The sequence below is a fragment of the Anser brachyrhynchus genome (genome assembly GCF_964034855.1).
Source record: "Anser brachyrhynchus genome assembly, chromosome: 2".
NCBI classification, from domain to species: Eukaryota; Metazoa; Chordata; class Aves; order Anseriformes; family Anatidae; genus Anser; species Anser brachyrhynchus.
The window spans coordinates 2,806,277-2,822,208 of record NC_137695.1 but is presented as its reverse complement, the minus strand read 5'-3'; positions in this window follow the sequence as shown (position 1 = coordinate 2,822,208).

Genomic DNA, 15,932 nt, shown 5'->3' with positions numbered 1-15,932 from the left:
GCTATGTTTTAACCATATGCAGCTCTTTCCCTTACCTGTCATCATCTCCAAGTGCATGGCATCTTTGACACATGCAGCTGAGCCCAGAACAGGAGCAACTGAAAGGAAATCATGTGATTGGTTTACATTGGAGATGATTCTAAATAATCCAAAAAGCCCTTTTGGCCTTAAAATGCAGAAACCCTCTTCTTTCTCTTTCCCTTGTGTCTTGCAAGAGTTCAAAAACTACTCAAAGCATCTGTTAAAAGACTTTGGATTGACTATAGACTCCAGAGCAACTCTAAATAGACCTTAATTCCAAAAATAGATAATGAGCAACTTTTCCCTTTTGGATGTTCTGGACAGAAATCAAAACTATTGCATAGGACAAGTAGGACTCCTCCAGGTCCTTAAGTCCATCTCAAACCTCCAAAAGGTAGAAAATCCATGCTGTGTCCATTACATATGACAAGCCACAAAATGCTTCCTTGTGGCATGTAACAATCTTTGCTACAGAGATCAAAAGGCTCAAAGATTTAAAGAGAGAAGGAGAGAGAGATAACAGACAACACTGAGGTTAGGGCGCTGCAGTTGTAAAGAATTTGTTATGAGGAATTATTCCCATCCTATGTTCACACAGTTGAAGTGTATATTATTATTATTATCAATAATAATAATAATAATAATAATAAAGTATATATCCAGGGAAACAGAATGATGTTGTCATAGAGGAAACAGTGAGGAAGGAGTGCATTCATATCTCCAAGGAGCAGTTCACTGTAAGGAGCAAAGTCCTGAATTTTACATTCTTTTAATTTTCTCTTTGCTTACGCTCACTGCAGTCTCATCTCCTCCAAAACAGGAATTCCCTGGAGCCCTCGTGGGACGACTCAGTGAATCCAAGTGGTCTGCTATTCCATCACAAATTTTCCATGGGTATTTGAAGATTTATTCAGATCTTCATGTGTTAAAGTACTGTGTACTAAAAGATGATGCTGAAAGGAAAAGCCAGTCTACAAGCCATCTTGCAGATACCAGCTGTAGTGACTGTACCATGAAGTTTGTGATTTAATTTTTATTTTTTTTCTCTTTAAAGCTCCAGTTGCTGGAATCCTGTGTGTTTCTAAGCTTTATATTACGAGCTAAAACCTCACCAAAACATCCTTGTATCTTTTCTTTTTTTTTTTTTTTTTTTTTTTTTTTTCCCAGTTGTGGACAAAAAGAGCAAGTTGTAAGCATGACATAGTGACATAGGACCATTAAAAACAATCTAACTTTCACTATTTTTAGAGAGAAATTTTTGATTTATAGGCCAGTCCTTTCATTTGCAGCAATCTTTGACACATGACTTTTGAGTGCTGGATATGCCTGAGTACACAGCAGTGCTCAAGGTTCCCACAGTTCTCTCTGTATGGAGTAAGTCATCTGCAAGATTTTGGATCAGAGTCCTGGTTGCAGACTGCGGGCAAGCAATATCAGATTCTTTTAAAATCCTGTTCTACTTTCCCAAATTTCAAGGAGAAAATTAAAAAGATGTGTTTGAGAAACTTCTCTTCACTGACGTGAAGCACTGCAGTCAATTACTTGTTTACCACTCACCTGTGGTGTAGAAACCTGTGGCAATGTAAAAGGATTCATCCCAGAACCTCATTTGACCTAGTGAGGTTTTGTGCCAACACAACCCAAAGAACACTGCATTTACTTAGACATATTTTCTAATAATGATCTTACCTGTAAATTCCCCTTGTTTCTGAAAGTTATTTGGCTGAACCTGAAGGCCCACACCTTATCCCTTTTCAAAGGGAAAGAATGAAATCTTTTTGTTCTCAGTGTTTTCCTGGAAAATATTGGCTATTCATGTTATTTATGCATAACACTTGCATAGCTGGAATCATAGAGAAATGTTTTAAATATATAGAGGAAAAAAGAAACATATAAGGGGAAGAAAGGAAAAATAAAAATAAAAGTGAAACAAAATCTCTTAAGCAATCTATGATTATCAGTCAGGTAAATGAAATTAGCTGCAAATTAAGAATATTCATAGGTGAAAGCAGAGAAAATGTACTGGTACTACAAAGTGATTTGAAAATCTAAAATGGTGTCTTGACATGTTGCAGTGTTAATTATCTCACAGCGATTATCAGCTGTAAGTATAGTTTGTTTCAAATGGTTGGAATTCTTTTGTTTCATTTATTGTCAGAATGAAAAAGTTTTTACAAGTCACAACACCAAAAAAAATTACTTTTCTTTAGCTTTGAGGCTCTTTTTTTTCCCCTTGTCTGTTGAAGGACAAAGTGCACAGGTTGTGGTGGGGGTTCAGGATGGTGTTTACATGTGGCGAGTTGGAGATGATATTACCACTGAGTTTGATTTTCCCATTTGTGGCGATCTTATTGATAAACAACTAAGCAGTGTCATCTGGAAAGGAAAAAGGAAAGTCAAACGAAGCTGGAGGGGAGAGCACAGAGCAAAACTCCAACCTAACTACAAATAGACCTAGATTTGATGCATTATGATCAGGTGGAGGCAACTGCTGGGAAGATTTTCCTTAAGGGGTTCAGATAATATAATCCAGAGCAGAATTTTGTTCTTTTGCCAAAAAAATCTTTGCTCTGGTCTTATTAGGAAAAGAATGAAAAAAAAAAAAATCAATTCTTTCCCTGAAATACCATAAGGGTAGAACTTTATGCAGAGTTTCAGAGTGAGGACCATGAGGTTTTTATTTGGAAATGCCACAAGAAGAAATGTTTCTATGTGATACTTCCAAATGAAGAACACATGGTTGTAGGAAGTGCCTGGAATGGTATTATCCTCTATAAACACTCTCATTAAAGATAGTTAATAGCATGTTTTGGGGAAGATGGCTGAGGAAAGAAGATGGAGGAAAAGGGACAAGAACAGAAAACTGTCAGCTGGTTTACATCATATGACCTGCAAGAAGTGATTGTAGGTGGCTAGATGCTTCCCAGGGACTTGGATGTCTGCTTACGTTTTCCATACCTTCTGCAAAATTCATAGGGTAGAAGGGATAGAAATAAAAACCTAAAGAAAAACAGTGATCTGCAGTTTTGAACATGGGTGTGACTTTTTATTGGACAATTTTATTAAATAGGGGAAAAGCTGGTGAGGGCATGTCTTCTTCCTGGTTTTGTTCTGTCACCTTTCCCAGGCCTCTGGTTGTCCTCACCATTCTCTCTGATCTGCTAGCTTACTCTGCACATCACACCTCAGAGGAAGCTTGCATGAGATGCATTCTCTGCTCTTCCCCAGCTGTGACCCTCTCAGCTGGAATGAACAGATAAAATAAAACAGGGCAGACTTTGCTGTTGTTTCTCTGCAGTTGCTAGACAATGAATTGCATCAGTTGAGTTGTGCAAGTGTGCGTGCAACAGGCAGTGACCTCTCTGTTGACAGCGTAAAGGAAGACTTTGAGTACATCCGATGTAGTAAATTGAACAAGCACATTCCCCATCCCCATGCCTGTCTGTAGTAGTCCATGTTTATACCACTGCACTAAGCACCGGATAGGGCTTGTTGGCTGGAAGCATCCCTGGCTTATACTTACCCTCACACTGAATCATTTGGGAGAATTCTAATGTTTCTGAACCAAAACCATGCCAGGAACTTTGCCAGCACTGCCATGCTAAAGTGGTCATGTTCCAGTGACTGAGACCATTCCCTGGCGCTGTTTAATTTAGCAGAGCAGGCGTAGCCTTGAGGTCTGGTCCTGCTGCTACTCCTCTGAACACAAAGAGACAGAAGCTCTCTAGCAGAGCAGCTCTGCTCCAGGAAGGTGCACCAGTCTTCTAGGGAGTACTTGGTGCCATAATTCTTGCTGGGAAACTGTAACTAGAGCAGGCCAAATTTGGTATTAAGGGCTGTGAAAAGCTGTGCTTGGGCTCCCCATTTCTCTGCTTCACCCCAGGTGGCTGTGAAGAATGAGTCTGGTTGTAGTAAAGAGAGTAGACAAACTCCTGTGGCCTGGGAAAATATCATCATCAGGGTAGGGGGGCCAACAGGAATAGCAAAGACCAGTGAGGATGAGAGATTAACACAGAAGTGAAGACAAGTTGGACATACAAAGGGGGAACCACATGAGAACTGAGTTGGAGAAGGAAGCTTATACGAGTCCTCTGGGTCTGAAAATAATCTAAAACAAACCTTCCCACTGGCAGGTAGAAGCAGTTAGGCTGACAAAGATACTGGGGGGAGAGTGCAGAGCTGTGATATCGCAGGGCACTGCGGAAGCTGGACCATCATTGCAAGGTTGGGCTAGAGCCCCAGCGGAGTGATGTCAGGCAGCAGAAAGGTGAGCTCCGTTCACTTGATGGGCCTGGGGAGACTGCACCTGGGATGCTGCATTCACTTCTGGGCACCTCATTACCAGAAAGATACAGATGAGCCAGAGAAGGTATGTTGGGGGGGACCCAACTTCATGATTAAATGGCTGAAGAAAACAGCATATGAGTCATGTGCAAAGATGAATGGCTTGGCTGTGAAGCCACTGCATGGGGAGCCTAGTAACAGCCTACAAACACTACCAGAAAGCAAAGAAAAAACTTCTTTAGCATGGAGCAAGGGGCTGATTTTTGGACAGGGAAATTATGAAAACCAAATTGCTGGAGCAACAGCCACTCAGTGCTGGAGAAGACTGTTGGTGGAGGTGGTGGAAACAGCAGGATCTTTAGCTGTTGTGTCACCGTTGCTTGGTAAAGCTTTGAATCATGAGAAACAATTACTTTTTGTTCTGGGAAGTGAGGGAAAACTGTTGTTTATTGGGGTCATAAAGCTTACGTACATGAATGAGATGATGCAGTAGGGTTCTGGGAAGAATAAACAGGGAAGCAATATGTTGACTTCCTAGATAAGGAGATCTGGGTATGCAGGGAAAGTCGTCAGCTCTCAACAATCTGTCCCTCTTTGTGTCTTGTGAAACTGTTGTTTTGCCAGAGTGGGGTGTTGCCAGATCAAACTGCCATCAAAAAGACAATGAGTGGCTTAATTCACACTTTAGAGGGTCTCAGGAATGTCACTGACAAAGACTTTCTGCAGAAATCCTTCCATCTCAACACAGGTGATGTTTAGATGATTGATAAGTAAATATGTTCATTGTATCTTTCTTATAAATGTTGCTTAATTTCTTTAAACATTTCCTCCTGGAAGCCTTTGCTCCAAGAAACTGTTCTTTCACTTCTGTTTTTGGGAAGTCACTAGTTGTTAAATATTAGTTATAATTTAGACTGTCATAAAGATTGTCAATGCCAATGACATAGACAGTGGGATCGAGTGCACCCTTAACAAGTTTGCAGATGACACCAAGCTGAGTGGTGCAGCTGATACAACAGAAGGAAGGGATGCCATCCAAAGGGACCTGGACAAGTTAGATAAGTGGGCCCATGAGGGCCTAATGAGAACCTAATGAGGGCCTAATGAGAACCTAATGAGGTTCAACAGGTCTAAATGCAAGGTGCTGCACCTGGGTCAGGGAAATCCCAGACATGAGTACAGACTGGGAGAAGAAATAGCTGAGAGCAACCCTGCAGAGAAGGATTTGTGGGTTCTGGTGGATGAAAAGCTAGACATAAGCCAACAGTGTGTGCCTACAGCCCAGAAGGCCAACTACATCCTGGGCTGCATCACCAGAGGCGTGACCAGTAGGGAGGGAGGTGATTGTCCCCCTCCGATCTGCCCTTGTGAGGCCCCACTTGGAGTCCTGCATCCAGATCTGGGTCCCCCAGCACAAGAAGGATGTGGAGCCATTAGAGCAGGTCCAGAGAAGAGCCATGAAGATGATCAAAGGGCTGTAGTACCTCTCCTATGAAGAAAGGCTGAGAGAGCTGGGGATGTTCAGCCTGAAGAAGGGAAGGCTCAGAGGAGACCTTGTTGAGGCCTTACAGTACTTAAAGGGGGCTTATAAAAAAGATGGATAGTGATTTTTTTACTCGGGCAGGTGATGATAGGACATGCAGATGGTTTTAAATTAAAAGAGGAGAGATTTAGATTAGATGTTAGGAGGAAAATCTTTACTCAGAGGGTACTGAGGCAATGGAAGAGCTTGCCCAGAAAAATTGTGGATGCCCCATCCCTGGATGGGTCCCTGTACAACCTGATCTAGTGGGAGGTGTTTCTGCCCATGGCAGAGGGGTTGGAATTAGATGATCTTTAAGGTTTCTTCCAACCCAAGCCTTTCAATGATTCTATGATTCTATGAAAGAGAGGTTGGCCCTGAGACAAGATGAAATAATTTTGCTTATTTTCAGGCAGGTGAAATAGTCTGATGGAAGAAAAAAATGTAATCCTGCCATGGGAAGTAGAAGAAGGTTGGAGGCCTCAGAGTATGGTTGTACATGGTGGAATCACTTGGTCATTTTTGTAAATCCTGAAATAATTGTAAGTGAACATCAGTAGTGTGGAAGCCCCAGTATGGGACCCATATAAAACCAGCAACAGAAGATGGCCTGTAAGGAGTAAGATTGACAAAATATATAGTCAATGTGCTGTAATTGTTTAATATCGTTATTCCCAAGAGCAACATATTTACCAAATTGAGTACTGAGAGCTTTGAGCTACTGGCACGAATATTAACAGTATTTGAATTCCCATTGACTGCTATTGATCAGCTCCATTGACGTCAGCACTGTGAGTGTCTATTGTATCTATTGCTGAGATATAAACCGATGCACAACCTAGATTTTATCCATTGAGAGAGAAGTCACTGGGCGGGGGGGGGGGGGGGGGGGGGTGCAGTATTTTTTTTATTTGGACTAGGATAACTGCCTATGAAGCCTAAAGCTCTAACCATTTTACTGCAGATCACAGAATCATTAAGGTTGGAAAAGCCCTCCAAGATCATCTGGTCCAACCATCCCCCTACCACCAATGTCATCCACTAAACCATGTCGCTAGGCACCACGTGCAACATTTCCTTGAACACCCCCAGGGACGGTGGGACGATGACTCCACCACCTCCATGGGCAACCCATTCCAATGCCAAACCAAACTCTTTCTGAGAATAAATTTCTCCTAATTTGAACCCATCATGTCATAGGCAGAGGAATACCCTTGCCCTATTGGAGAGGTAATAACTTCCATAAATCTCCTTTCTATTTACTTTGCAGTAGTATTATCTTGTGTTTTGTAACCTAAATCTTTCTAACTTCTCATTCCTTTCAAACATCTCCTTTTCAGCAGTGCATATTTGTGTTGCTTTCCAGGCAGAAGGAAAAAAAATATATATTTGTAGATTGGATGGTGTGGCATATACAGGATAAACAGGTCTGGATGGACTATTGCTGCAGTGTGTGAACATGTTTCTGCTTATTAAAACACATTTGTGAACAAACAGGAAAGCAGTACATGACTCTGCTTGTATGCGTGATATACATGTGAAGCCATGGACCCTGGAGTCTACCTGTGACTGCCAAGTAGCACTCTTCACCAGTTCATAAGACCTGCTCTTCCAGCTTCTTCTGACCTGGGCTGTGGGTAAGAAGCTGGCAGCTGTGGGTTTCAAGAGCAAGTTTAATTCTTCTGTTATAGGAAAAGAGTGAGGGAAGGTTCCTTTCACTGGTGCCACAGAGGGAAAGTAGAATACCACTGATAATAATTTTCAGGGTGAGACTACAACTGTATTATAATTGTGTGGAACAGTTTAGGGTTGTTGCAGTGGAGACTGTAGATTATGGTAGAATAAAACACTATGAAGTGGAGTTATTTCTCAAAAAATATTGTGAGAATTCATTGAGAAAAAGAGATTATGCTTAATGTTGCTCACTGTCAACACAGCAAATGATAGCACTGCCAACACATCAAATAATAATAAATGAATATTAACACCCATTACTCCAGATTATATGTACTGGAGTTGTGCAAAAAAGATGTAGTAGCATGAATGTGCAGTCTTGGGCCAGGGCTAGAATGCCAGCAGAAAGAAAAAAAAAAAAAGAAAAAAAAAAAAGAAAAAGATTCACATTCCCTCAAGTGATTTTATTTGCAGAATTCATCGAAATAAAGAAGTGCTTCCTAATTTTCACAAGAAAGAAAGGTCTTACCTTCAAAATTTTGTTAAGAGAGGTCCTATAAAGACAGCTGAGAATGTCATGAAAAATATATATAAAGAAAGTGTGTTTTTTTTATAACTTTTTTTTTTTTTAATTGTTAAAGACTGGAAGATATTTTCTTCAAAATTTATTCTGTGGAAAAAAAAATAAAATATATATATATTAATTTCCTTCTATTTTTAGCTGGAAATTTTAAAGTATTCTGTGAGTGGTTCTTCCTCGTCTTGAGTATTTTTCTGAGATGCAGATGAAGCAAGACCAAATAACAAAATGAAAATCTGACTTCCAATAAATGTTAGAGCTTCTGGTGTTATAGAATTTTTCCCTCTGATTTGCATGAAGAACAGGTAATCAATAAACATATAAACATTCTTAAAAAAGTCTAAAGTTTGATGAATCACTTGTTCTTAAGTATGGATTACACATGGTAGAAGACAGTATCTAGTGCTAGAGTTGATTGAGAAGTTGCAATTAAATAATATTAAGTGAAATTATGGTATGACATTGAAACTGAAAGATTTTGATTCTTTCTATAATTCATCAATCAAAGGGGAACTGGAGGGGGCATAGAAAGAAGTAGGTAAATGCTTAATACAAGTCATTTGAGAACCAACAACCTCAGTTCAAATCCATAGTTTGCCTATAGTTTTCTCACATTTAAAATGAATTCCATCAACTGGTATGCTACAGGTTATCCTAAGCAACCCCACTCTGTTTTAATGGAAAGTTGTTGCTAGGTTTTGTTTCATTCTGCATCAGAATAAAAGTGCATTTGGAAACCTCAGATGCTTTTCTGAGGTGAAAAGGTCTGCTTTGCTCAGCAGTTCCCAGGGTTGAGCTCCAAAGTACTGTTTGTTACATTCAGAGATTATATACGGAGATCCTTCCTCTGACTGCAGCAAAACCAGTGCCAAAGCCCTTTGCTCATAAGCTACGTCTGTGCTGGTAAATCAGACTGTGCCAGGATCCACATTCTGGTAATATGGCAAATTGTCACAGAGTTTAAAATCTCACATACTCCAGAAGTGGCTAGCTGGATCTTTACTGGTTATTGGGAATGCTCCTTGGCCAATAGTATTAATCCTGAACAATCCAGGAATGCTTTATGATCCTAGTAGAAGTCCACTGGAGGTAAAAACCATATTTTTCTAGATATTTAAATGTAAATTGTATTTTTTTTCCTTTTTCATTTAAAACAGCAGATGTTGCCATGATTCAGTTAATTGATTATGACAGTCTAAGGATATAAGGAGGGCAAGGTTTGTAGGTGAGAGAGCAAGATGAGATCTATTACTATTCATTTTGGTTGAATTATGAACTTTCAGAAACACAACTCTTCTTGAAATTAAGGTATTTCAGACAATGCTTGTAGTATTTGCTTTCATCAAATTTTAAGTTGAAAAAAAAATCTTGAAATAAATCCTTTCAAACCTCTAAATCAGACTTTATAATTTCATTATTATTAATTTTACACTTAATGTCATATACATGTAATAGTATGCTATAATGTGTCAAACAAGCAAAGTAGAAATAAAACATTTTTCTTGATTGAAACAAGATGTTTTTTTTTCTAATAAATGTTTTGTGCTGGCAATGTCAAAATGTAACAATTCCACATTAATGAAATGAAATATTTCTCTGGTCCTGAACAGTATTTTCCCTAAATTAATATTGCTTTCATATGACATCTTGGAATTCTTATGTTCATTCCTGGTTTAATATAACAGCTCTTGGGATTTGGGGTGAGACTCGTCTCACCTGATGAGGACATATGCTATGTAGATACTTCCATCCAGATCCATAACCAATAGAGACCTGGTCTGTGCTGTCAGCAGAGTTTAAATTCCCCTGATGATTTCAGATAATATTAAAGATCTTCTAATATGTTAAATAAATCTAGGTAGATTTATTAAATAAATAGATTCTGAAAGTATCTATTTCTGTCTATTGGTAGTTTCTATTATTGATAGGTAGGTGGGTAGGTAGGTAATGAAACAGATAACGAAATCAGATCAATCCAGTATGAATTACTTTAAGTAAATATACATTCATTTTTATCTTGTTTTCTATATAATGCTACATCTTTAATGATGTATTATCTTTGAAATCTCTGGAGTATGGAATACTACTTAATTGAAACTTGATGGTCTATGTTTACTCACTGAATATAAGCTTTTCTCTAACCATGTGGCACCAACACAGTTTTGAGGAACTCATTATCAAACAAACGTTGCTAGACTTGATATTTCTGTCTGGGATAGAGATAATCTTGTTCTCCCTTCATAGAGGTTTAAGCTGACTCGTTTTGCAATGTGATTGGAGTGGACTAAAAGCATGTAGGGAGACAATTAAAGAGCAACTGTTGAAGGGTTATACATTCATGATTTGCCAGAATTTAACTGTGCTTGATTCTGTGCCCATAACACAAGTTTTCTATGTAAATGAGCCCACACTAAGTAAAATGTGAAGAATCACTGTCTTCCTTGACTTCCCCACTGCTAACAGCATAATCTAGTTATGACGGGTCTGATTCACATGCACTGAATTCTTTCTATGGATTTCAACAGGCTTTTGACCCAGACTGAAATGGCTCCCATATGTGATGGGAGCTGGACTTAAACACATCTCTCCTCAGTCACAGCACAGTACCTTAACCAAGACCTCCCTTCCTTAGTGTCTGAAGAAGCATGTCAGACTATCATTTGAAGACTCTCCTCAGACCACTGGAAATAATAAATAATAATAAAAAAGCATCTTGTGAAACAGGCCTCCCAGCTGAACTGAGGGAGATGGCCCAAAATACAGGAGTTTCCTATGCGATACAGGAGATTTGGCAGCAGGAGTGGAATTATATCTCATTCCAGACAGTGAAAATAACCAAAACCATGAGGTTTTTCACGGAACAAATGGAAACCATGTGACCCGTCACAATGGAAAATGTGTAGCTGCTTTCAGCTCCCTAAGCCCTGACACTTCTTTTTGATTTAACCACAATAATCTAAGTGGAAAATGAATAAATGTCAAGTTTTTTTTTCAATAAATCTATGCACGAGTGAGAATAGGAACCAGAATAAAAGCTTTTCACGACATAAAGTTCATATGTTTGGACCCCTGACAACATTTTCTTTCTCTTATTTTTTATTATTATTATTAGGCTTGGTTGCACCATTTATTTAAAAACATACACACACACACAAATATTATAAGACAGGGAACCAGCTAACGTTTGCTAAGCCTCTAATGAAACCCAACTTGTAACAAGATGACTTGAATCAAGATGCAACTATCAACTTTTTGAGCTTTTAAAATTTATTTTATATAATTAAATATTAGATTTAACAGGTGCTCACTTGGGCAAGGTTTCTGCGTGTTGAAATGAGCTTGGTTGAGCATGAAATCTCACACACTAGTACAAGAAATGAATACGCCAAAGGTTGTATATCATACTTATCTTTTGGGGGAAAATTGATGTCAGATGGTCCATCCAGAGACAGGAATAACTGACTTACATAATTATCAGTCTGTGTTCAAACAGTAGCTCAATTATTCAACTTTAGCAGATTGTCTACACTGTGCTTTAAGTTTCCACTTAAAAAAGTAAAAAATGGAAACTTCCACAGCTCAGATAACCTCAGTCTGAAGTAATGAGGTAATTTGTGACTGGGTGAACAGATTCCCCAAGGGACAGAATTAGATTGATTTGTCTAACATCACACAACAGTATGAAAACATAAAGACATTGTATTCTTCATCTGGTGCCATCATGAAGTTCATGTGGTTACTCTAAAAATAAGTTTTTCATGTGCTTATGTACCCGCCTAAATCAAAGCCTCTAGAAAGAATTAGATCATTTCATCTCACTATAAGTCTGAATGAATTTTGTCTTCAGACAATCTCTCCTTAGACAAGAAAGAGTAATTTTTGAATCACAGACATCACAATTTGTGACTTTGTAATTATGTGGGAAAGAGATCTTTCTCCTAGGCTCCCGTTCTAGAAAAGAGTTACTGTGTGATATATAAATTATTTCTAGGGAGGGAGAATACTCAGCTAGTGTAATGAAATATATTATTTACCACTACAAATCTTACCTTGCCTAAGACCTTAGCCTAACAAAGCTATAAAAAAGACTACTGCTTTATAATATCTATTTTACCTCCCAAGGGTGACTTAGTTCCTAAATGTGATTGGCCTGTGAATAGGCCTCTGCAGACTTACATTGGTTTTCTTCTGATGGCACAAGTAAAAGAACTCCACTTACACAGGCAGAAAGCTACATTAAATAAACTCTTGTTAAAGTCTCCTTGAGGTGGAAGAGAAAGCTCTGAAGTTCAGCATACTCCAGCCTCCTCTGCTCCCTGCCAAACATTAAGCTGCCTTTACTGGAAACGACCCCCTCTATGTTCCCACTAGCAAGGTTGCTGCAGCAGATGGTCTTTGTTGCATGGGTAATATCCAGTATTTTCTCTGTCAAGAGTCTCTGTACACAGATGGCTAGGTGCCACCTCTCCAAACTTGCTAACGTCTTGTTCAGGTGGATAAAAGAACCCTTTGCTGGTGTGGGAAATGTGAAGCTCAGGGGGTTAAAATGGAACTAATGCATGGAAACAACAGTGACCAGAAATAAGAAGATAGGTTACCATGTGAAGCATGATGTGTTAAGAATCCAATGCTCTCCTGAACATTTTTATAATTACCATCTCACTTGACCAGTTACCATCTCATACCACTACCCCCTCTGTATTGCTGGTTACCCAGGTTTTCTTTTTTAATATATTATTAATATTATTACTTTTATTCCTCAGTCAACTTTTTTCCTTCTTACTTCATCTTCTAATATATTGTAAGGTCACAAGGCCTGACACTATAAGTAAGGCACTACCTGCTGACTAGTGGTTTAAGGTTGTCTTGGAAAGTCTGGTTCAGCATTTTTCAGAAAGAATGCTGAAAACCAAGCCTGTTTTCCTACCCTCCTAAGAACAATTCAAATGGTTTTTCTGTATGCTGTAACTGGAAAAGAAACTACCACTTTCAGGGAAATGATTTCACTGAAAATGGTAGAGCAGTATAGTACCCAGATAATAGCCTCTTGACCAATATACAATGAAAAACTAGTATCAAAATATGGTATCATATTATGTCACTAGCCTTGCAGGAACTGCAATGATATAAATAACTACAGCAAACAAATTTTGTTTTCTTTGGTTATCAACCAGACAGTTATAGTTTTATGTGCTAGCAATAGGGATCAAGAAAACAGATGAGGGCTGAACTTAAGGAGAAAAACTCTAGGTTTGGTCTAAATCTGGAGTTAAGGAGAGGTGCTGGTGGGTGTATTCACTTACTGGGAGAGACTGGGAAGACAAAGAATTCTCCACAAGAGAAAGGAATTTTAGACAAAATATTTTCCCCATCACCTGGAGGACAATAAAACATCTGGAAAGTGTTACCAGCCAATTTGTGCTGGAACCCAACACAGGAATGAGTTTTGGAGACCAGTCAAGGGCTCCGGGAAGTGACGGAAGAGTGATGAATAGGTAAATCAAGGTGAGATAAGTGACAAGGAGAAGCACATTAAGCACAAAGTTCATTGCCTCTTTCTCCTCCCTGTATGTCAGTCGTAGGTTGGAATGTTTTCTTCCCTCACCTTGCTTGGCCAGGTCCTGAGGATATATGTTCACGGCTAAAGGCCAACATAATTCTCTTCAGGGGATGGTGCTGTAGCGTATAAAAGAGATTTACAGTGTTTATCAATTTGCAGACATTCTAACAGTTTTCTACAGAGACACAGATCTATGTCTAGCACATTTACACTAAATGACAGCATTGGTCTCTTCTTCTGACCATCTGTCACACGTGCCTCAGCAGCACTCCATAGACTTCCCCTAACCTTATATGATTCTGCTGATCGGAGGCTGGAAAAAACATATGCACGTATTCATTGGAGACAGTAGAGCTAGGAAACACCTCTTATACATTTATGCATGTTCTGAGACCTTATCCAGCAGAAATAAAATTGATTTAAAACTGGAGAACATCCTGGGCTTCATGGGCTGGGGCAGGGTGGGGGTTTCAGTCTATGGCAGCTGAGATCCAGGTTCTGATATTTCAGTGAAATAATTCTCCTTTAAATAGCAGATTTCTCTTAGATGATTTCCATGGAATAAGCCCATTTACATAAATTGAAAACAAGATGATTTAGAGAGTATTTTACTGCTGCATATCAATGTGATCTATTCTACAAGTGCCATTATTAGTCTAATTATCAGAGAGTTTGCTCTTCAAATGCTTTACTATTGAAACTGATGGTTCTTGGAAGGAGGAAGACTTTTCCTTAACAATGAGATATCAAGATTTTATTAAAGAAACTAAGGTTAGCCATAGTTTCTAAGAGTTAGTAATGAAGTAAAGAAGCTTTGGCTCCTAGCCCTTGTTTCTCCCCTGAGCTATGCTGCTTGTCCAGAACGATGTTCTTGTGGAAACAAGGGCATTTCCTGTGGTCACATCCACTGCTGATTTTGGATCTTTTGTTGTGCAGGCCAGCTGTGAATTTAGCAGAATTTAAGACCAAGGAGCCTGCAGTGCACTGTAGTTTGGGCTGTACCACTTAATGGAGCCCCAGACAAATCAAAGAAGCTCATAACTGCTTACATTAGAGGGTGACGTTTTGTTGGTAAAAACTGGTGAAACCAGGATATGTTCTGTCCCTCAAACAGCAGTTTCACAAAATCTGTCCAACAGATACAGGGGAAGCTCCAGCCACCTGGTCAAGACAGAATTGCATATCCTAACTTTGCTCATTATAAAACTCCAAGAGAAAACTTGGAGAGAAAAGCAAATAGCAAGCTGTCTTCCTTGCTCTAGGAAGGGGGAAAACCAGGAGCCAACTAACCTTAAGGTGTTGCAAATGCATATGTTGTCTTCACTGTTTTGTCTCCTGCTTATGACAGCACCAGCTTTCTGCCATGTTTTCACAGAATTCATCAGAAAGAAAAGTTCCATTGCCTGGAATGGTAAGATAAAAAATCACATTTCTTAAAGCTTAGTTATCATCATTGTGCCAAATGAAGCTTTATTCCTGCTATACTACTCTCTGCATAATGAACATCTCAATCACATTAAGATAAGAAAAAAAAAATCAACATGAAAATTAATATAGGCCCATTGCTTGCGCTGGGTCTCAGAAATTTAAATAGAATTCCTTGGCCTATAGTTCTTCACAAGCGCCCAAATAATTGCTGGACTGCTTTAGACTCACAGTCCATTTGGCCCAATGCTTGTCTTCAACAGTAAGCAGTACTGGATTCAGAGGAAAGTACAGTCCTATTTTTTTTGGTGAGTGTATATGGAAGCTCTCTCTATGACCAGTCTATGAAAAAGGATTTGTTTGTCATAACACCTGCTAGACATTGTCCTGAGTTTAGCACAGGCTGTAGCAATTTATACTTTCAATTTTAAGGAAGATCTTATCTGAATATATATAGGACTGCCCAAGACGGCAGTCATCAGATGGACAGGCAGATGTGCTCATCAGATGGACAGGCAAATGTGATCTAATCCTCTGTCCATGAAAATCTTATCCTAATGACTGGTTCCAATTTGTCTTCTCAAACATCTCCAGCAAGCTTGGAACAGAGGCTTTCTCCTGGAGAGCATTTTTAAGCCCAGTCCTACATGTGAGGACTCAAGAAAAATTTGAATCCTTCCCCACAATAATTCTGTTTGTGGATACAGTCACACTGCAGGCACTGAGGCTCACGTGGCTCCAACGCAGAACTAACGCATTCCCTGCGGCTGTCCGCATGCCACTGACTTGTGGAGAAGTGACACAAAGTGTAAACAGCAGCCTTCATCAAGGCAAAATGAAAAACGAATGTGTTTCCCAGCGCACCC